Source organism: Mesoplodon densirostris, chromosome X, assembly GCF_025265405.1.
Source record: "Mesoplodon densirostris isolate mMesDen1 chromosome X, mMesDen1 primary haplotype, whole genome shotgun sequence".
In the NCBI taxonomy this organism is placed as follows: Eukaryota; Metazoa; Chordata; class Mammalia; order Artiodactyla; family Ziphiidae; genus Mesoplodon; species Mesoplodon densirostris.
Genome location: NC_082681.1, coordinates 34,870,623 through 34,889,823, shown reverse-complemented (window position 1 = coordinate 34,889,823; position 19,201 = coordinate 34,870,623). Strand labels below are relative to the sequence as shown.

General features: G+C 39.5%; 1 long non-coding RNA gene and 1 other non-coding gene across 2 annotated transcripts in view; both read left to right on the top strand.

Annotated features, from left to right (window-relative positions):
* The window catches only part of LOC132482747 (uncharacterized), a 178,960-nt gene that overhangs the window by 47,679 nt on the left and 112,080 nt on the right, over nt 1-19,201 (top strand). The gene's annotated exons all lie outside the window — the stretch shown is intronic.
* Nucleotides 4,389-4,519, top strand: LOC132482806 (small Cajal body-specific RNA 20). Its single transcript, XR_009530972.1, has one exon. It is a non-coding gene; the product is annotated as a small Cajal body-specific RNA 20 (non-coding RNA).

Sequence of the window (19,201 nt, the reverse complement as noted above, 5' to 3'; positions counted from 1 at the left end):
TAACCTAATACCCTTTGATATCAGGGAAATTCACTAAACAAGTGAATCTGAAATTCTTCAGTGAGATTTGATATTTGACTAGGTATAGAATGAAGTATATGTGGAAAAAATAGAGAAATGTGTCTTGTTGTTAGTACAATTATTACGAGGGGAATTATTAGCTGCTTGAATGGCCACACCCAAAGAGAATAATTAGTAGACTGCTGTTCTGAAGAGAGATTTCCAGTGAGGAATCTATTCTCAGTCTGATCCTTCCAGCAGTTTATTAAAGGCTTGCATGTTGTAACAAAGGCATAATTATAAAACCTGTGTGTGTCTAGTAATTGGGAAGGATAGCAAATACATTAAATGACAGAATCAAGATATGATGTGATCTGAATATACCAGAGTGATGGTCAAATCTAATAAGATACAAATTATATACTTAAATGCAGAAAACCAACTGTGGAGCAGCCTCTGTGAATAAGACTTAAATGTTTTCACTGATCAGTATCAGTACTGCTAAGACAGCTAATGCAACCCAAAGCTACAATAGAAATGCAGCATCTGGATGGAGTGAGATGAGAGGTCCATATCTCATAGTCCTTTGTGCTTAACAGACCACATCTGGAGTATTGTGTTAAATTCTGAACCCTACGCTTTAATTGAATCTTTCCTTCTCATTCTACACATTAAGGTAACAGTTTCAATTCACCTGGAAATCAATGATTCTCAAGTCTGTATCTCCAGCCAGAACCTTCCTCTGGTTCTCACACCTACATTTGTTTATTTCCAGTTGCTCACCAGACATCTCTAGTTGATTGTGCTCTTGACGTCTCAAATTCAAGACGTCAAAAGTCAGAGTCATCATTCCTACCCATATGTCACCATCTCCTACAACACCAGTGCTCACACAATAAAACCTGTTCTTCCATGAATTTTTAAAAATCTCTGATAATGGCATCCACCTGCTGTAATCAGAAGATCCTGGGAACTGGGAATTATCCTTGATTCCATTTACCTCACTCCATGTACCCAATGTTAATTACCAATTTCCTATCATTTCTACCATTGCATCTCTCCTTAATCCCTTTATTTTCTTCATATCTGCTTGTCACTGCCTGAATTTCAGGCATCAGTTCATTTCTCAGTCAGATTTCCTGCAGTTCCTTGAACCCCAAATTTCCCTTATGTCTCTGTGCTTTTGCATTTACTGGTATTTATTTAAACCTATGATAGATACACATGTTGAATATTATGCTATGTGCTAGAGATTAAAAACATGTATTTGCCCTCCATTTGCTCATGGTTTAGTGAAAGAAAAAGCCATAAAATTATTATAACATTAAGTGTAAAGATCGAGGTCTTATGGAGTAACAGAGGGGAAAACCTACGTAAGTCAAGGCTGGGGTAGGAAACTTTCTTGAAGGAGATGAGACTTGAGTTCAGAGGGCATAGAGATTAGCCAATTCTGGAATTCCTGGTAGAGGGTATAGAGCATAAGCAAGGTTATGAAGATCAGGAACAGACAAGTATATGTGGGAAAACAGAACGTTTGGTATTGATATACGGTAGAGCGAGAGATAGAAGGCTGACTATAGATGAGACTGAAGAGGTAGGCAGGGCCCAGCTTACAATAACATCATAAGGACCATGGACATTATTCTATGGGCAGCAGTGAGCCATGAAAAGATTTCATGAAGAAAAAATTGAAATCATCTCATTAGTATTTGTAATTTTAGTGATCTTTGATAACAGTGTTTCATATTTTAGCATTAACTGTTTTTTCACAGCCTTACTGAGATGTAATTCAAATGCCATGCAGTGCACCCATTTAAAATATACAATTCAATGTTTTTTCAGTATATTCACAGATATGTGCAACAATTCCCGTGATTTTAGAATATTGTCATCATTTCAAAAATAAACCCCTTACCTTCTTTCTAGATATCACATGCCTATCCTCCCAACCTCTTCTCCCTGCCCTAAGCAAGCACTTAATGTCCTTTCTGTCTCTATAGATTTTTCCTGTTCTTAGACATTTCATATGAATGGAATAATATACTGTATGGTCTTTAGTGACTGGCTTCTTTCACTTAGCATAATATTTTCAAGGTTCATATATGTTGTAACATGTATCAGTACTTCACTCCTTTCTATGGCCATTTTAATATTCCGTTTTATTGATATATATTTTGTTCACTCATCAGTTGATGGACATTTGGGTTGCTTCAATCTTTTGGCTAATTGCAGTATTATGTCTATACATACTCATGTCCAAATTTTTGTGTGGACATATTTTTTCATTTCTCTTAAGTATATACCTAGGAGTGGAATTTCTGGGTCATATTGTACCTCTCTATGTTTAATGTTTTGAGAAACTGCCAGAATGTTTCCAAAGTGGCTGCAGCATTTTACGTTCCCTCCAGGAACATAGGAGGGTTCCAAATTCTCTACATCTTGCTAACACTTGTTAATTTCTATTTTTTTATTAGAGTTATCCTAGTGAATGTGAAGTAGTATCTCATTATGGTTTTGATTTGCATTTCCCTCATGACTAGTGATGTTGAGAACTTTTTCATGTGCTTATCGGCCATTTATATATGTCCCTTGGAGAAATGCTTAGTCAGATCCTTTGCCCATTATTAATTGGGTTATTTTTCATTTTATTACTGAATTGTAATGTTACCAGCTGGAACCGGAACTGAACTCAGGTTCAGCTTCTCATTGCCCCAAAGTCAATGTTCAAGAGACAAGTGTTGGTAAAAAAGAAAGATGCTTTATTCAGGAAGCCAGCAACCTGGGAACATGGTGGACTAATGTCCCCAAAACCATTTCCCCATTGCCGATCGGGGGCAAGAGCTTATAAGGGAAAGTTTCAAGGGTGTGCAGGCAGGGGGCTATGTGTAGAACAGCACAGTCAACTCTGACAACCATCTTGAAACTGGTCGTGTGGTGGTCTGGTCAGTGTCATCTTGATTGTTTTAAGCACAGTTAATCTTTAACTCCAGGATTGATTTGTTCCCATTTCCTGAGGCCAGTTCTGGAATTCTGCAAGATGGAACAGCTTATGTCCAGCTTTTGGAGGTTCCTTAAAAAACTAAAAATAGAATTACCATATGACCCAGCAATCCCACTACTGGGCATATACCCAGAGAAAACCATAATTCAAAAAGCCACATGCACCCCAATGTTCATTGCAGCACTATTTACAATAGTCAGGTCATGGAAGCAACCTAAGTGTCCATCGACAGCTGAATGGATAAAGGAGATGTGGCACACATATACAATGGAATATTACTCAGACATAAAAAGGAATGAAATTGGGTCATTTGTAGAGATGTGGATGGACCTAGAGACTGTCATACAGAGTGAAGTAAGTCAGAAAGAGAGAAACAAATATCATACATTAATGCATATATGTGGAATCTAGAAAAATGGCACAGATGAACTGGTGTGCAAGGCAGAAATAGAGATAGAGATGTAGAGAACAAACATATGGACACCAAGGGGGAAAGTGGGGGGTGGGGGGTTGTGGTGGTGGGATGAATTGGGAGATTGGGATTGACATATATACACTAATATATATAAAATAGATAACTAGTAAGAACCTGCTGTATAAAAACATATATACAATTCAAAAAAAAGATCAAGCAGCGTATGTTATGCCTAGAGTCTAGTCATCATGCAGTTAGCTTTTTCCCTCTGGTGGCAGTTTTAGTATCTGCAAAACAACTCAGGAATGTGCATCAGACACTATTATCTACGTCCTTCAGGGAAGAACTAAACATTCTGTGACTGCCATATGGCTGATTTACTGTTTAAATTGTTACCAGTTCTCCTGGCCCAACTGCTACTTTTGTCACTACATGTTCACATCCTTTCAATCATTAATTCTTGAGCCAGGCTTTTGTGACTTGGGGGAGGCCTGGGAGAGTACTGCTTTTCTACAAACAAGAGGCAGGCATAGGACATGGTGGTGGGGGGTTTTTCCCCAGAAGGCCCCATAGGGTCCTGCTCAGTTACATTAAGAGTTCTTTATATATTCTGGATACAGTGACTTATCAGATATATGATTTGAAAGTATTTTGTTCTATTATGTCCTTTTACTTTCTTGATGTTATTCTTTGAAGCACAAAAGTTTTTAAGGTTGAGGAAGTCCAACCTACCTATTTTTTCTTTTGATGCTTGTACTTTTGGTGTCATATCTAAAAATCCTTTGCTAAATTCAAGGTCATCAAGTTTTACCACCATGTCTTCTTCTAAATGTTTCATAGTTTTGGCTCTTACATTTATGCCATCGTTCTAAGGTGTGTTAATTTTTGTATATGGTGTGATGTAAGGGTGCAATTTCATTATTTTTCATGTGGCTATCCAGTTGTCCCAGCACCATTTGTTAAAAAGACTATTGCTCTCTCCCATAGAGCTGTGGGAGGTCCCTTTTCTCCTCAGCCAGGACTGGAGGCCAAGATCACCCCTTGAGGATCGTTGTCAGGGCTGCCACAAGCGGGGCAGCCTTGTTTTCCTACCTCAGACACCTGTTGTTGCTGGGAGCCCCAACTTGGTCTGTACCAAGCGTGCTGGGCTCACAGCCAGACTAGGGCCTGCTTTCCTTGGATCGGCTCTTGTGAGTCCCAAAAGTAGCTTGGCCCCTGCCTGCCCCACAGACAGGGTCCCGTACAGGATGGCAAATCAGGGGGTGGTGAGGAAGAGCCGAGAGTGGGTGCTGGAGAAGAAGGAGCACCGCCGGTGGCAGGGCAAGGAGGTACGACCTGACACTCAGTACACCGGCCGCAAGTGCAAGCCCTGCTTCTGAGCAGGCGGCCGCGTCCAGTGGGACAGCTCGGGGACCACACAGTTGTGAGCTGTGCCATCCAGCCCAGGCACTTGCTTCTGGAGCGTTTTCTATATTGAAGTGCCTACTTTATCAGCCGACAAAAATAGTGATTTAGAAAAGTTCGAAAAATGTTTAAAGTTCTAAAAGTATTTTCTTTACTAAAAAAAAAAAAAAAAAAGACTATTGGATGGTCCTGCCACCCTTGTTGAAATTAAGTTGACCAGAGATGCATGGGTTTATTCCTGGACTCTCAGTTCTATTCCATTGATCTATACATCCATCCTTTTTCTTTATTTATTATGTTTGCTTTCATTAAGTTTTGAAATTGTGAAGTATGTTTTTCACACTTTGTTTTTCTTTACCAAGATTGTTCGGCTATTCTGGGCCCCTTGCAATTCCATATGAATTTCAGAATCAGCTTGCAATTTCTACCAAGATATAAGCTGAGATTCTGGTGGGAGTTGCTTTGAATCAGTAGATAAATTCTGGGAGTATTGCGACCTTAGCACATTTTTGACCGGAGACGTATTACAGCCACAGGCATTAGTTTCTGCAAAAATCCCCTGGTCAATAATGTGTTAACAATGTTAATTCTTCTAGTCATGGGACATTTTCTCTTATTGAGTTGTTCTCTAATTTCTTTCAGCAATGTTTTGTAGTCATCAGAGTATATCTGTTTCACTTTTTTGTTGAATTTATTCCTAAGGATTTGATTCTTTTTGATGCTATTGTAAATGGAAGTGTTTTCTTAATTTCATTTTTGGACTGTTCATTAAAAGTTCATAGAAATACAACTGATTTTTGTATATTGATCTTGTATCCTGCAACTCTTGGACTTCTTTATTCTAATAGTTTTTAAGTAGATTTCTTAGAGTTTTCTATATATAAGATCATGTCATCTGCAAATAGAAATAGATTTACTTCTTCCTTTCCAGTATGCATGCCTTTTTCCTTTTCTAGCTTAATTGTCCTGGCTAAAATCTCCAGTACAGTATTAAATAGAAGTGGGAAGAACATACATTCTTGTGCCTGATCTTAGAAGGAAAGCATCTAATTTTTCACTATTAAGCATGAAGTTATCTGTGTGGTTTTTTAGATGCCCTTTATCAGGTTGAGGAAGTTCCACTCCATTTCTCAGTTTGTTTTTATCATGTAATGGTGTTGGATTTTGTCAAATGCTTTTTCTGCATCTATTAAGATGATTATGTGACTTTCATTTTAATTCTGTTGATATATTAATTGATTTTCAGTTGTTGGACCAGTTTAGCATTTCGGGGATACATCCCACTTAGTCATGGTATAAAATTCTTTTTATATGTTTCTGGATTTGGTTTCCTAGTATTTTGTTGAGGACTTTTACATCCACATACATAAAAAATATTGGTTTGTAGCATTTTTTCTTGTGATGAGTTGAGAAATCTTCCCTCCTCTTCTGTTATTTAGAAGAGTTTGTGAAGAATTGGTATTCTTCTTTAAATATTTGGTAGAATTCAGTGATGAAGCCGTCTGGGTCTGGGTTTTTCTTTGTAAGTTGCTTTTTTATTACTAATTCAGTCTCTTCATGTGTTTTAACTGTATTATTCAGATTTCCTATTTCTTCTTGAATCAGTTTTAGCAGTTTGTATCTTTCTAGGAATTTGTCCATTTCAGGTGAATTATGTAATTTGTTGGCATACAGTTATTCATTGTATTTATTTATAAGCCTTTCTATTTAGTTAGGTCTGTAGTAATATCCCCTCTTTCATTTTTGATTCTATTAATTTGAATTTTATCTTTTTTTTCTTGGTCAATCTAGCTAAAGATTTGTCAATTTTGTTGATCTTTGCAAAGAACTAGCTTTTGGTTTTATTCATTTTCTCTACTTTCCATTCTGTATTTCATTAGTTTCTGCTCAATCTTTATTATTTCCTTCCTTCTGCTTGCTTTAGGTTTAGTCTGCTCTTCTTTTCCCAGTGTCTTTAGGTGAAGTGTTAGGTATTGATTTCTTTCTTCTTATAGGTATTTACAAATATAAATTTTCTTCTCAGCACTGCATTAGCTGCCTTCATATTTTAAAGATAGCTTTTCTGGATAGAGGATTCTTGGTTGACAGTGTTTTTCCTTTGAGCACTTTGACTATATTATTCCACTCCCTCCTAAACTCAATTGTTTCTGCTGAGAATTCAACTTTTAATCTTATTGGGACTCCCTTGTAAGTAATGATTCATTTTTCTCTTGCTGCTTTGAAGACTTTCTCCTTGTCTTTGACTTTCAGCATTTTTACTGAAACAGCATTTCTGTTTGTGAATCTCTTTGTGTTTATCATCCTTGGAGGGTTTGTTTGTTTGTTTGTTTGTTTGTGGTTTTTTTGTGTGTGCTACCTCAATGTGTAGGTTAATGTTTTTCAATAAATTTGGGAAGTTTTCAGCCATACTTCCTTGAATATATTTTTCTGCTACTTTATCTCTCTCCTTTCTTTCTGGTGCTCCCTTTATGTGTATGTTGGTGCATTATATGGTGTCTCACATTTCTCTGAAACTCTATTTTTCTTCATTCTTTTTTCTCTGTTCTTTGGCTTGCATAATTTTTGTCCTCAAGATCATTTATTCATTTTGTGTGTGCCAGTTCTAATCTACTGCTGATCTCATCTAGTGAATTTTTTAAATTTCAGACCTATATTTTTCAACCCTATAATTTCCATTTGATTCTTTTTATAATTTCTTTCTCTTTGTTGACATTCTGGATTTGATACAACATTGTAACCATACCTTCCTTTTATTGCTTAATCATGGTTTCCTTTAGTTCTGTGAACTAAATGGTTACTTCAATGACTTTTTCTGATAACTTTTGTATCTGGTCTCTCACAGGCAATTTGTGCTGCCTATTTTTATTTTGGTGTATGGATTATACTTTCCTATTTCATGCATACCTTGCAATTTTTTGTTGGAAACTGGACATTTTATATTGCAGCAACTCTGGGTACTGCCCCCACCCTGGGGCTTGTTATTTTTACAATTTCTTTATTTAGTGACTAACTGGGTTATTTTAGTGAAGGCTGTTCTCCCTTACCCCACAGAATTCAACTTCTGATGTTGCTGAGGGAGGCATAGCTTTGGGTATGCCCACAATCACTCTGCAATGTCAGTAGATTTCTCTTACTCTTTCCCTGGCCAAATTCAGCTGTTAAACTCCTCTAATTGAAGCCTATTGTTCTGTTGTTTTCAATAATGCTGTGGGGCATAAATCACTCTGCAAACTAACCCCATCAAACTCTGGCTCTTTTGAAATATTAATTTCTGAAGTTGGTGTGTGATTTTTGTTCTGACCCTGGGAGGGCTCTCCCTAGCTCTTTTATTCTTTGGTTCTCTCCAGCAAACTAGCTGGCCTACAGTTTAGTCTGTATCTTCAGTCTCTTCCCAGTTGCCTTTCACCACAAACTCCTTTGTTTTTGAAAGTGCTTTTAGGCTTAAATTTTCATTCTCTCTTGCAAATGAAGTTAGCTCCTTTGGAAAGAGATTAGGATTTATCTGTTTTATGGTTTGTTTCTTCCCCCAAGTTAAACCTCTGAGTCAGTGTTCTGGAGTGAGGGTTGGGGACAATGGCAAGCTTCTTTCTGAGTGACAACCCTGCTCAGTGGAGTGGGTGGGCAGCAGACTTAGGTATCTTCACTTTACCTGTCCTAGCATGGAACTACCATATCACAAGTCAGGGCAAGATTGATCAGCACCTCAGTATCTCAGTATTCTATACCCAAGGTAGGGCCTCTGTTCCACAAGTGGGGGTTAGGCAGAAGGGAGCCCCAGTCTCTTAGCCACACTTGCCTGGGAATTAGCCTCAATATCAGGTAGCTGAGAGTAGGATGAAAATCACTGCTATCCTGTTCCCCCTAGGAGGAAAGCCTTCTGTCAGGATATTGGGTAGAGAGGGAGTCCTGTATTCTTGGCTGAAAACAGTCTGGAGTGGAGTCTTTGCCTTGCTGAGCTGATGGAGAGGGAAGGTGTGATCTTGGTTCAAATATCACAGTCTCTTGCCTTTCTTACTGAATTTTCATAGATGTTCTTGAATAGATTATTCATCAAGATTATTCATCAAGATTATTGCTATTTTACCCCTTAGGACCATTTCCAGAGGCTTTAAAATGTTTGTTTTGTTTTGTTTTTAGTTTTCACCAATTTCACTAAGGACTGGATCAGTGGAATTGCTCAAGCTGTTGGTGCCGGAAGCCAATTGCCCTATTAGTATTTGCTATAGATCATTTTGGTAGGTGTGATTAGAGTTGATGAGTGATTAAAAGAAAACGACTAGAGTCAGGCGTTATTATGTGTCAAAGATGTAAATAATGAGAACCTGAACTAAGGTAGTGGTTTAAGAGAGATTTGAGGATTTGGTGATTGTATGTATGGAACAAGGCAAAGAAGTCAGAAATACCCCCCCAGGTTTCTAATATAGGTGATTGTGTGGATAAAGCTAGTTCCATCTAAGTGACGAACATGGAAGGAGGACTCTGGTTTGGACATGTTGAGTTTGAGGTGCTTGTGGATCACACACAGATGTGTGAACCCCAGGGGAGAGGTCCAGGATAGAAATATATGTTTGGAAATCACCAACATTTAACATGGTAATGAAAACCACAAAAGTAAATGGAATTGCTAAAAATAAATAGAGAATAAGAAAAGCAGTGTACAGAGAACAGAACCCTGGAGAAGAACAACACTGAAGGGGAAGAGGCAGGCCCAGAAGGAGTCCCTGAAAGGTAAAAGGAATAGTGAGAGCAGAGTGCAGTTTAATAGGAAGCTAGTGCTTCAAGAAGTAACTGATCAACTCATTGTCTAATGTAGCAGAGTTCCTATAGGATAAAGATGTTAAAATACAGATTTAATTTAGCAATTTCTGCTTCCTGTATCCTTGTTCAAATGGAAAATTCCTGTGTAACTTTCAAGACTGATCACACATCACATGCTAAGCCTTCTGTGAATCTTCCCCCTGTCACCCATTCTCCCCTTTCTTTTCCAGGTAGATTTGGACAGTCCTCCTCCATGTTCTCAAAAACTGCTATTCATAATTTTATTATAGCACTTGTCAAAGAGCTTTGTAAATGTTTGTCATTTTCTTGCATTAGACTAAGAGTATCCTGAGAGTTGAGGAATTTTATGCTGTTCATTATAGTGTCATTTCACTTAGTACGGTGCCTGGTACATAGAAGGTACAAAAAATCAATATTTGGTAGTGCATAAGATGACTTGAAACAATTTTTTATAAAAGATAGTTGAAGGAACTGAAAATATTTATCAAAGAGAAAAAAGAATCTTAAGAGTGGTCTACTGTCTTCAGATATTTGAAGGGTTGACATATATATGGAAGAGGGATTTAACTTGTTTTCAGTGACCACTAAGACTGGGATGAATGGAAAAAAAAATGTCAAGAAAGGAGTATTTGCTTTATTTGAGAAATGGTTTACTAAATGATCAATGCAGGCATCAAATGAGTTGTCTTTTAGGTAGTGACAATTTCCTACAACTGAAAGTATCCAGTTAAAAGATGGATGACTGCTTGTGGAGGATATTGTAGATTGCATTCACACATCAAATGTGTGGCTGAATTTGATGATCTTAAGAATATTTTTATCCATCCTAGAGTTTTTTATAATAATGTTTCAAAATTCCATATATTGTCAGCCAATGTACATGTTTCAAAATCAGCAAACCATAGTCTTGGGATCCTGGTCTCAGAAAAAAAGAAAATCAGTGTTGTCAGATTTAGCAAATAAAAATATAGGAGGCCCAGTTTAATTTGAATTTCAGATAAAAAAGAAAATGTTTTAGTGTACGTTTATGCCATGTAATATTTGGGGTATACATACTTTAAAAATTCACTGTTTATCTGAAATTTAAACTTAACTGATTATCCTGAATTTTATCTGGTAACACTATCTCTGATGTCATGTACAAAATATTCAACTGCTATCATTGATAATATAGCAGGTGGGGGGCTTCCCTGGTAGTGCAGTGGTTAAGAATCCACCTGCCAATGCAGGGGACATGGGTTTGAGCCCTGGTCAGGGAAGATCCCACATGCTGCAGAGCAACTAAGCCTGTGTGCTACAACTGAGCCTGCACTCTAGGGCCCGCGAGCCACAACTACTGGAGCCTGTGCGCCTAGAGCCTGTGCTCTGCAGCAAGAGAAGCCACCACAGTGAGAAGCCCATGCACCGCAACAAAGAGTAGCCCCGCTCGCCGCAACTAGAGAAAGCCCATGCACAGCAATGAAGACCCAACGCAGCCCAAAAAATATAAATAAATAAATAAAATTTAAAAATATTATTAAAAAAGAAAAAATATAGCAGGTGGGTTTTTAATATTGTGCCACAGGAAATGTCATAATTCTCAGGTGTTGCTGTGTAAAGAAGGGGTTCCATTTTTGGCTCATATACTAAGGGAAAGTGACCTTTTCTCACTAAAAGTTGCTTATAATACACCACCATCACCACAGTGGCAGAGGAACATTTGGTGTGCAGAGACTAAACACAGAACTGCACCATCATGCAGCAATAGACATCTCCTTTTGGGCATATGTAGAAGCAAAGTTTCCCTTAGAAATAAGTAGATGAAAAACTCACAAGTAAATATTTGTAGTTTGAGCAAGTATATACACAAAAGCAAGAGTTGGTAATAAAAGCCTTGAAGTAAGAAATGGATAGCCCAGTGCATACCAGATGGCATGAGACAACTCATATACAAAGGGTTAATCACCCCAATATACAAACATCTTCCAGTGAATAAGAAAAAGCTAACAGAGAAGTAGACAAAGGATATGAACAGATAGTTTGCAGAAAAATAGATACATATGGCCCTTATTTCCATTTAATTTAATCATATACACTCATAAGAGACCTGCTAATTCAAGTTATATTGAGATGCCATTATCACCTTTTAGATTGAAATAAATCCAAAGGCTAGTGAGGCTCTGGCATGGGGAAATAGCTACTCTCACATATTGCTGATGTGAGTGCAAATTGCACAATCCGTACGGAGTCCAGTTGGGTGATACCTTGCAATATTCAAATGCATTCACTTCTAAGAAAGTAGTCTACAGACTACTATTGACTCTCACAATGTGCAAAGTGAAATATGTGTTGATATATGTACCTGTTTACTAATCGCAGCATTGTTTATAATACCAAAAGCAAGGTAAATATCTACCATTAGGGGCAGACTAGATAAATTATGATATATCCATACAATGGACTGTTATGTAAATGTAAAAAAAAAGAATGATGAAGCTCTATTTACCAATGAAGATTTCCAAGATAATACAATTAAATGAGGAGGAAAAACAAGATGCAGAAAATTGTGTTCAGTGTGCTGCCATTTTAATAAAAAGGAGAGAGCAATAAGACTCCTTATTTTTATGCCTAAAAACTACCAGACAGCTATACAGGAAACTCAAAAGAGTATTTACCTGTTTGGAAGTGGGGTTGGAAATTGGGTAGAGATGAAAAAATGTATGGGAGGGAGACTTTTCAATTTCTACACTTTTAAACTTAATTTTTGCATCATGTGAGTGATTATTTTCAAAAACGTTGAATAAAGAATTCTGTGATCATTAGATTTGGTTGAGTAACACATTTTTTAGTAAGAAACTCTTCTTACTACACCCCATGGACCTACCCATCTAGAACTAGGGATATTATATTGGGCTAGATTGTTACAGTGTCAGTGGCATTTGTCAACATTGAGAAGAACTCACATTTTTTTTGCAGTACGCAGGCCTCTCACTGTTGTGGCCTCTCCCATTGCAGAGCACAGGCTCCGGACGCACAGGCTCAGCGGCCATGGCTCACGGGCCCAGCCCCTCCGCAGCATGTGGGATCTTCCCGGACCGGGGCATGAACCCATGTCCCCTGCGTCGGCAGGCGGACTCTCAACCACTGTGCCACCAGGGAAGCCCAGAACTCACTCTTTTAATCTAACATGTCTTAATATCCAAAACATTAATGTATTAATGTGAAGCTTTAATTTATTTCTTTATAGACATGTTTGTGTGAACTTGTGGACTTGTTCTAATTCCTCTGCTCTGTGATATTATCATTTCTCTTTATATGAATCCCTGTTCACCTGATTTCATTGCCTTTATTTTTCATTTAAAATTTTCTCTTGTTAGTTCTGCCTCATCTCACCTTGGTTCTTCCTGCTTCATCTTCCTGCCCTTTCATTTGCACATACCATGTCTATTAGTCTATCACTTTCAGTATGACAGGGTGCATATGCTTGCAAGCATGCACATCTGCATGGAATTGTGCATACTTATTTCTTGGTTCTGTGAATCTGTGTTGGTGGCATCAGCCTACTCAAACTTCCATGTTTTATATTCTCAAATCCCTTCCAGTTGAAAAACGTCAGTAAACTAACAGATCACATTCAGAACTTCCTATACATATGAAATGATAGCCTGGTGGCTTGGAAAGAGTATGTGCTGTTGAGAAGATGACCATTTCGTCTTTCTTATGCTCTGTGGGACTAGGGTAGGAGCAGGTAGATGTTGATAATAAGAATCTTGACTCTACTGGGATTGGCTCAGGAAGTGGGACAGGCTTGAGTTTATAGGTTGGCCCATCAGATAAAGAGAGAATTGAAAGAGACCAAAAGGGCTGAAAATGTGATGAATGGTAGATTGATGTTAGCTCTTCCACATGCTTTTGCCTGAACCAAGGATCATGTTCTTAAATTAGGGACAGTTTTAGCTGTGGAATTTCTGGGATCAGCCTGTAGATGGGGAACATTTTTTCAGGATAGGGAAAGAGCAGGGTATTTTTTTAATGCTTCTGATATTTACCAAGTTGGTGCCTCTGTGAAAGGTCAGCCTTATTAACCTCCCCTTTCTTATACCTGCTGACTCAAGAAAAAGAAAAGGAAACCCCAGTGGTGGCTACTGGCCTACCATTCATTGGCATGACTCAGGATTACTAGAGGCAGTATTAAAGAGGTATTGAGAGGAGGGGGTTGAGATCTTGTTCCAGGGCATATGTGAGTGGGTGTATGTAAGTGTCCAGTCAAGGTCGATGGGGCTGAGAGTATCGGGTACAGGATAAAGGCATGGCATAGCAGGTCACAGCACAGGCTAAAGATGGTTTCGATGTTTCAATCAGGTGGAGAGAATCCAGTCAATCAAAAACCAAGTAGGATGTATAGAAGATAGGTAGGTGGGTGGTAGTCATGCTCTGGGAGATCTGTGCATAAGGAGAGACTATAGTTGACTAGGGAAAACTATACCATTATCTACCTTCTTCCTTACAACTCCCCATGCAGTCACATGGCTGGGTGAGAAGTTCTAGGAAAGCTCTTGACCCCTAAGGGGATCAGGACAGCAAGCAGGTTAGTTGAGCGATTATGAATAGTAACAATGGGTAACAGTAACATTTAGCATGTCCTTGTCATGTTGAGACCCAGTTAAGTGTGTTAAATGTATCATCTCATTTAATCTTCCCAATGATCCTATGCAGCATGTATGATTATTTTCCTAACTTTACAGTTTTGAAAATTGAAGTTCAAACAAATTGAGTTATTTGTACAGTCTCATAGCATTTCAGTGCTAGTTAGGATATGAACCATGAAATCTGATTCTAGATCCCAAGCTCTTAAACTTTAAGGACCAAAGTAAGAACTATGGACTCAGTCTGGGATGACAGTGGCAAGGGAAAGATGCAATTTGGGGGCAAACCAGGCACCTCTCTGTCTTTAGGCACAAAATCACCTATATATCTGTCAGCCATGTTGAACTGGGAAGCAATTTAGGGACTCCTAACTTGTGACTGGAATCTAGCCTGGGGCTGGTAGTTTAGTTTTTTGTTTTGTTTTGTTTTTGTGGTACGTGGGCCTCTCACTGCTGTGGCCTCTCCCGTTGCGGAGCACAGGCTCTGGACGTGCAGGCTCAGCGGCCATGGCTCACGGCCCTAGCCGCTCCACGGCATGTGGGATCCTCCCAGACCAGGGCACGAACCCGTGTCCCCTGCATCGGCAGGTGGCCTCTCAACCACTGTGCCACCTGGGAAGCCCAGCTTACTTTTAAGTCCCACTAACTGTTATGGTTGAGATTACAGATAAACTGTCTATCTCAGTCAGGAGCTGGGACATACCTGGGCCTAATAGAAGCACCCATAAACTTCAGCTTTGAGGAAAAGAGGGAAGCAGAGGCAACACTATGGCGTAAAAAGCCCTGCTTCCCAGCCAGCGCAAGTCCTTTTCATGTGGAAAGGAGGCCTGAAGTGGTGTCAAGCATGGGGGAGGAGAAGGGTTTGCTGTATTTTCTTTTCTCTGGCAGTCCTGTTGTTCTGTATTTGCCATTCAGTTTACATAATCTTCCTTTGGATCTAGACATTCCTACTTGAGAATGACTAGGTCTTTCAGGTCATCATGGTACCCTTCAATAAACGACTTAAATTTGCTCAACTGGACGCTTGATGACCTGAAAGGCTAGACATTTATTTTGAAAGTGAATACTACTGAGAAGCTGCCAGGGAAATACAAACCCCTCTATTTGAGTGAAAGCACTCCTTGACAGCAGATTTGTGGCCATCTAGCTTTCACCCAACAGGAACAGCTGCTGAAGGGGGACGGTGGCTTTCTGTTATTGTGAATCACTAAGGACCACAGACATTTCAGGAAGGGATTTTGAATGATGTATTAGCAGATTGATTGCCTGCTGTCAATCTAACTTTGAACCCTCTGGGCTTCCTCCTTAAGCTTTAGCACCTCTTTGTAGATACCGATTGGACTTTCCAACAGTGGCAAAGCAGCAGGAGGCAGGAGTCTGCTCGTTTGCTTTTTCTATGTTTGGATAAGCAGTGAATATAAAAATAAAAATTAATATATGACCTGAGTCATCATGTGCCTTTTTTTAGGTTGAGTACTATAGCGCAAAGGCAGGCTGATATCAGCACTGTTCCAAAACCCAGAGGAGTTCTGTGTTGTCACTTGTTCAGCAATCAGCAATGGGCAGACCTTGCACAGTAACTTGCTTACTAAGGACATTTGCACTTCTCCCAGAACACCAGGTCCTGCAAGATGAGTGACAAAAATGAGACAATCAGTATAGCGAAGGACTTCAAATGTCTTTCCTCCTTAGGAACTTTTCCATAATCTCAGTTTGTCTCTTTGATCATAGTTCCCTTGAGAGGTAACACTATTGACAGGGGATTTAGTCAGTTACCAAGGAAGAAACTTAGCAACCATCTCACTCTCCTTTTGCAGAGCTCTCTTGATAGATACAGAAATCCCATGCATTGTGGAGGTTATCAGTCAGCTGGATGTTCTTAGGGGACAGGAAATAAGAAGTCACACTGATGGATGAATCAAGAAAGACCTCCTCAAAGATCACTCACTGCCTGCGGGTAGCCAGGAAAAACCATTGCATGCAATGACCTAAAATCTCAGCAAACATAAATCTGAAGGTCCTTGTCAATTGTTTTACACAACAAGACAAAACACACTGCTTTGTTAAAACACAGAAACTCCAGATGAAGTTCCTCCTGAAATAATCTGTTCCTTAAAGATAAATACCTAATCAGATCCCAGTGCTCACCTCCTAGAGTGTTGGAGTCCCTGTTTGGAATGCAGATTTGAGTGAGGCTAGAGTGGTGCTATAGTTCTGAGTTTGGATTCAGACAATCTATAATCAAATCCCAGCACACAATTAACTAGGTTAGCAGGGGCAGTGCCTTTAACACAGCCTTCCTTTGCCCGTAATACCCATTAACCACTAATTAAAGCCACCATCTTTGCTCTGCCAACAAAACTTCAAGACAAGTCCCTTTGCTTTTCCCTTTGATTACCATTCCTAAAGCCCTCTTTTCCAGAAATTCTAAAGTTATTCTTTGACCTTGCTAAAGGTACTTAAACTTTCATTTTGAAAAAGGTAATAATAGCTTACTAAACCACGTTTCAATGTGGGGAGGTTAAATCAAATAATATATGTAAAGAATTTACCATAATTGTTGAGATATATTCACCACTAAATAAATGGTAGCTTATTATCACCTTTTAAAATTAATAGCACTAATATTTTAATAATAATAAAAATACTTCTTGTTTTTATTATTGGTTGTGCTTAGCTTGACTGAAGGCATTCCCTTTTACCTGGCACTGTTACTTCTTGATTTTTTTTCTTTTGGTTCCAATGGTATTTATACCACATAGGGGACATCCATACCTGAAACTGAGCAATTAAGACTTCTTGCATGCACATTTTTAAATGCTTCCTATTAAAAACTCACTATTTGTATAACCACTTCAAATGTGTATTTAGCTCTACTGTGTGCTAGGCTCTATGTCAAGCAGTGTCATGTTTAGATCAGGCTTGATTTTTTTAATGGCATTAAAATGGAAAGGACTGAGAGGGGTCAGGACCAGGGAACTAGATGTCTCCCTTGGATTGGAGTAGGCTCTGTGAGGCAAACTCAAATGTAGGTCCTAGAAAGAAGTCCAGGTCAACAAATCAATCATGATAATCAGGAGAGAACATCACATGCAAGTAGTTCACTACATCAGTCAACATCAAAGAATCCATTCAGGAAGCAATCAAGTGAGCCCAGGACAGCAATAAGCAATCCTGGATCAGTAGAAAGTCAATTGAGGCAGAGAATTGGAATAAGGGATGTCTGCTATGTGACCATGTAACAGACCATGTCTGGTTGCATGATCCCATTCACTCACTTAGAATATACTATTAAGAGCTGGTCCTTGGGCTTCCCTGGTGGCGCAGTGGTTGAGAGTCCGCCTGCCGATGCAGGGGACATGGGTTCGTGCCCCAGTCCGGGAAGATCCCACATGCTGCGGAGGGGCTGGGCCCGTGAGCCATGGCCGCTGAGCCTGCGCGTCTGGAGCCTGTGCTCCACACGGGAGAGGCCACAACAGTGAGAGGCCCACGTACCGCCAAAAAAAAAAAAAAAAGAGCTGGTCCTTGATAGTCAGCATATAGAATAGTAGAAGAGACATGAATTCTGAAGCCAGGTGAATGTGGTTAAAACTCCAGGTCTCTTACTTATTTGCTAGATGATTTTAGACACATTATATAATCTCTCTGACCTTTGATTTTCTTACCTCTAAGGTAGAAGTAATATATATATATATATAATCAACAATTCAGGATTGTACACAGAATTAAAACAGCTAGACTGTATCTGGCATTTAGGGGGACCGTTCCCTTATTAGTGTTCACTAAAGTTGTGATCAGGTAGTAGAAGCTCCAGTTTTGAGCTTTCATTTTGAAGGTCTTTAGTCCCTGGGAAAGAAACTGGCAAGGGCAAAGCAGGACTTCAGTCTTAGAACGATGGCCCTAGGCTGGTTATAAGACAGGGAACTGTACTCTAACACAGGGAAAAAGTACAGATAAGGAATCCAACTACAAGGACTAAAGGTGGCCACTTTGTCATAAAAACAAGTTAGAAATCCCATCATCAGGGGAGACCTTCAAGGTGGTGAATGAGTAAGACGTGATCACCTTCCTCCCCACAAATACATCAGAAATACATCTACATGTGGAGCAACTCCTACAGAACACCTACCGAACACCGGCAGAAGACTTCAGACTTCCCAAAAGGCAAGAAACTCCCCACGTACCTGGGTAGAGCAAAAGAAAAAAGAAAAAAACAGACACAAAAGAATAGGGACGGGACCTGCACCAGTGGGAGGGAGCTGTGAAGGAGGAAATGTTTCCACACACTAGGAAGCCCCTTCACGGGCGGAGATGGGGAGGTAGTGGTGGTGGGGCGGGGAAGCTTCGGAGCCATGGAGGAGAGCGCAGCAACAGGGGTGCAGAGGGCAAAGCGGAGAGATTCCCACACAGAGGATCTGAGCCGACCAGCACTCACCAGCCTGAGAGGCTCGTCTGCTCACCTGCTTCCATTTCTGCCAGACTATAGGCAAAGTAGACTCTAGTAGCCTGAAGGGAAGACCTCTGAAAAAGTGGAGGTTCCTTAAAAAACTACAAATAGAACTATCATATGACCCAGCAATCCCACTACTGGGCACATACCCTGAGAAAACCATAATTCCAAAAGAGTCATGTACCACAATGTTCATTGCAGCACTATTTACAATAGCCAGAACATGGAAGCAACCTAGGTGTCCATCATCGGATGAATGGATAAAGAAGATGTGGCACATATATACAATGGAATATTACTCAGCCATAAAAAGAAATGAAATTGAGTTATTTGTAGTGAGGTGGATGGACCTAGAGACTGTCGTATGGAGTGATGTAAGTCAGAAAGAGAAAAACAAATACCATATGCTAACACATATATGTGGAATCTATAAAAAATGATTCTGAAGAACCTAGGGGCAGGACAGGAATAAAGACACAGACCTAGAGAATGGACTTAAGGACACAGGGAAGGGGGAGGGTAAGCTG